The sequence below is a fragment of the Empidonax traillii genome, unplaced genomic scaffold (assembly GCF_003031625.1).
Source record: "Empidonax traillii isolate 1590-97213 ecotype Southwest subspecies unplaced genomic scaffold, ASM303162v1 scaffold1819:size175429, whole genome shotgun sequence".
In the NCBI taxonomy this organism is placed as follows: Eukaryota; Metazoa; Chordata; class Aves; order Passeriformes; family Tyrannidae; genus Empidonax; species Empidonax traillii.
The window spans coordinates 168,812-171,770 of NW_020957012.1; positions in this window are offsets into that span (position 1 = coordinate 168,812).

Sequence of the window (2,959 nt, forward strand, 5' to 3'; positions counted from 1 at the left end):
GAAACATTTTGCTGGACTTGATTGCATCAACTGCATTATTTCATAAAATGTGAGCTGTGAAGTGGTTGTTGATTAGGGCTCAAATTGAGGAGGGATGTTGAGCAATGTAAAGAAAAAGGAAATTAGTACTAAGAGGCCAAATGCTTTTTTTTTTTTTTTCCCCCAATTCTTTCTGCTTTTGAATTTTAACTGTTTCCTGGATTTTCCTGACCTTTATGGAGTACATAAAAAAAACCCCAAAACCCAACCTACAAATGCTCTGCAGATTTACCCTTGTGAGATTTGTGTAGCTGATAAAGGACTGATACCACTCAGCAATGTGCATTTTGCAGGAAATATCTGTTAAATCTGGTTAACTTTTGTTCTGGCAGTTGCAAATCTGAACTCACCTGGTTCTGCATCCCAACTTTTTATTTGCCCAAGGAAATGGTGATGGTTTTTCAGAAGGAGTCTTTCCCCAAATCACGTGGCCTTTATTTTAGGGAATGTGGGCCAAGTGTTACAGATGTTACTGCTCAGGTTTGGGGTGTTTTTGTGTATCCTTCAGCTGATTAAAATTCCTGCTTGGTAGCAAAGATGCGCTTTTTTTTTTTTTTGGAGAGGTGGAATCACATCCGTCCTCCTCTGGAACAAAGGGGGTTGGAAGCAGAATGACTGAGTGCCATGAAGGTGTTTGGGATTTATTCAGTAATGGGAAATATTCCTTGGAATGAGAAACTTAAGCCATAATTATTGGATCAACACTAATGTGGAATAACTCTGGGATATGGATATTTAGGGAGAACATGTGGAGATCCTCCCTGCTCATCTGTCAAATTCCTTGTGAATTCTGCATTGCAGCAGGTGAACTGTCCAGGGATTTTTAAAAACCCTGCTCTGCAGCTGAGTTTTCCTGGTCCCCCCAGATCCGTGTCTCACGACAGGGATAACAGGGAAAACCAGGGAAAAAAGGGGGATGCTGCTCCCGGTGCTCCTGCAAACATTCCTCAGGCAAATAAACCCACTTTGGAGCAGCAGCTCTGGGAAAGGCCTTCAGTACCTCCCCTGAAAGCATAATTAAACCCATAATTAAATGGAGCCTAAATTGAATTATCCAATCTGCTGGAAGAGCTCGGGAACCTCGGCTTGGACACGGAGGTGCAAACGCAGCCACTGCGGGCACGGGAAGGAGGGGTGTTTGATCCAGCTTTTGGGAAGGTTTGATCCAGCTTTTGGGAAGGTTTAATCCAGGTTTTGGGGACGTTCTCGAAGGCAACCGCTGTGGGATTGGTTCTCCTTTCTGGGGAAGTGGGACATTCCCTGCTGGAATGTCACCAAGCCCCACCTGCCATGAACAGAATTCCACCTCGCTGAAATCCGGGTGGTTTTTGCCACAGGCATTTCAAGCCTTGCTGGAGGAGGGAAAGGTTTCCACCCCTGAGCTCTGAGCACATTCCCAGCTCCCAGGCCAAAAGGGAAACACCACTTTTATATCTTCCTTTCCCTGCTCCCTCTTTCCTTCGGTGCGGATCGGGATCCTGGTTTGTCTCCAGCCCTGCCTTTGGGGCCTGATTGTATCTGCAGAGGCCCCTGGTTTCCCTTTCCGCAGCACAAGAGCTCCCTGTACTTTGTGTTTCCTCTGCAATCCATGGAGTCTCTCCATGTGCTGCAGCATTCCTGTGTTTTGGTCCTGGATGAACTCCCTGACGTGCCTGTACCAGGATCTTCCTCATCGAGCCGGGCTTGCTTTTACTCCTTAAAATCCACAAGTTCTCCTGTTCAGTCCAGAGAAATTCCCAGATGACTGAATGGGAAAGGTCTTCTTGCCTTACTTGATAATATTTTTCTAAACTACTTCCACAGCATTTTTTTGCTGATTCCAGGTGCCAGTGGATTGGTCCCGTGGGATGTTCCTGGATTCTGCTGTCGCTCAGGGACCAGGGGAAGGTTTTTGTTTCAAAATCCACCTGTCTGGGGTGGGTTTTGTTTGTTTTTTTTTTTTTTTTTCCTGTTAAATCCCTGAATTAAAAACTACTGACTCTTAAAAGTCCCACCCCCTGCCATCCTTCCACTATCCCAGGTTGCTCCAACCTGCCCTTGGGACACTTCCAGGGATCCAGGGGCAGCCACAGCTTCTCTGGGATTCAACCTGTGCCAGGGCCTGCCCACCCTCCCAGCCAGGAATTCCTTCCCAGTAAAATTTGTCCAAACCTGATTTTTGGAGGAAGTAAGGATGATGTGGCTTTTGAGGGATATCCAGCATTTACACATCTCCTGGAATTTATGGAAGCTCTTTGTTTCCCATTCCCGGTGTAGGGAATGTGCTGCCGTTGAGGGTGATGGAGCCGAGTTGGATTTTTTTTAGGGTATGAGTGGGACTTGGGTGATTTTCCCAAAGCTCCCCCGAGTTTTGTTTCCTGTGGATGTGCTGGAAACCCCGAGCACTGCACAGGAATTTCAAGTGCCTTTCATGGAGGGGAAACTTTGGGCCTGTTGATGCTCCCCTGCAAAACCTTTAGGAAATCACCCTCGTGGGATTTGTAAAAACTGGGGGAAAAAAACCCCCACATTCCCATCCTTTTCCCTGCCTTTCCTTCCTCCCCTTGACTGAAACATTCACGTGGAAACCTGGAAGGTGGGGAAATGAGAAGTGAGAGCAGGAAAAGGGGCTTTATCGTGGCTTTCCTGCCCTCTCAATAGGGAGATTAATGCTGGAGTGTATTTGGAGGCTGAGCATTTTTGCTTCCCTTGTCTCAGCGAGGGTTAGAGATTTGGGAGGATTACTGGAGACAAGCTTAGAGTATTTTATGAGAGGAAAAGTACTAAACTGGCAAAAAAAAAAAAAAAAAAAAGAAAGAATAATAATAGATGCCATCGTGCCTGCTAGGCATGTCTAATTCTTGGATAAAATGGATAAAGATTGCAGACTGCAGCACCAGTTAAAATAGACTAGAACAGGGTTTTTCCTTCTAATTTGCTG